This window comes from Pteropus vampyrus, unplaced genomic scaffold, assembly GCF_000151845.1.
Source record: "Pteropus vampyrus isolate Shadow unplaced genomic scaffold, Pvam_2.0 Scaffold555, whole genome shotgun sequence".
Taxonomy (NCBI): Eukaryota; Metazoa; Chordata; class Mammalia; order Chiroptera; family Pteropodidae; genus Pteropus; species Pteropus vampyrus.
This window is the reverse complement of record NW_011889336.1, coordinates 105050-106113: the sequence shown is the minus strand read 5'-3', so window position 1 is coordinate 106113 and position 1064 is coordinate 105050.

Here is a 1064-nt window from a genome sequence, read left to right as displayed (position 1 = left end):
CCCCCAAAACTCAGTCACCCACTGGGTAATTGTCGAACCTCTACAGGACCCGCAGCTTGCCAGAGGCGTGGACGAGCGCCGAGCCCAGGGTCTCCACGGCAGGCCCATTTAGAACATGACCAATTATGATGCGGTAGGTATCACCCCCATTTCATAGAGAAGATTCAGAGAGCTTAAAGGCTACCCCCTGAAACCACCATGGGGACATGGCATGAGCCGTGATTCAGTTTGTCAACCTCAAAAACCACACCACACAAGAATCAGAGTAGAAAAATACTGTCGAATTTTAGGGAACAAATAACAAACCCTCCAGGCCGGGCAGAGGGCGGAGCACCTCCCACACACTTCGGCATCTGACCATCGCGTCGGCACACGTCACACAGGTGTCACCGGCCCATTCTACAGGTGAGACGTCTGGAAACAAGTCAAGCAACCTGTCGAAATTTACAGTTAGCTGGAGCAAGGATCTGAACCCAGGCAGTGTGAATCCCAAGTAGGCACAGTTAACCAGTAAGCTTTATCACGTTTTCTGTGACCCACAGTAACAAATATATTGTACATCACGATCCCATCTGCATGCGCGTAGAAAAGAAAAGCAAGTTCTACAAAACATTTATCAATACGTAGCAAAAATTCTTTTGTTAAGATGCTGCTTTTGAGTCACGACATTAATCTCTCACGGCTGACGATTTAAAACATGCGCAATGCATTAGTGTTTCAAAGATACAGTATTTATTTTAACGGTAGCAAAAAGGAAAACCAAGTGGGCAAAAAGGATTAGCCAGAGCTGAGCGAATATTACTAATGTAAAAAAAAAACCAAAAAAACCCAAACATATGTACATGGCTCAGAACGATGCGCAACGCTTATACACACAGAAAATACATAACTGTGAAACGGGTGTGTTAAGGCAAGAAAGGAATCGGGCGCTTGCGTTTCTCTGACTTTCTAAGGGCTGCTCCTCCCCCGCGAACGGGGGAAGGACGACAAGGTGCCAGATGACAGCCACTCCGCTCTTTCCTTGGCAACAAAGCAATCTACCGACGTGTTTGCTTAGATATCTG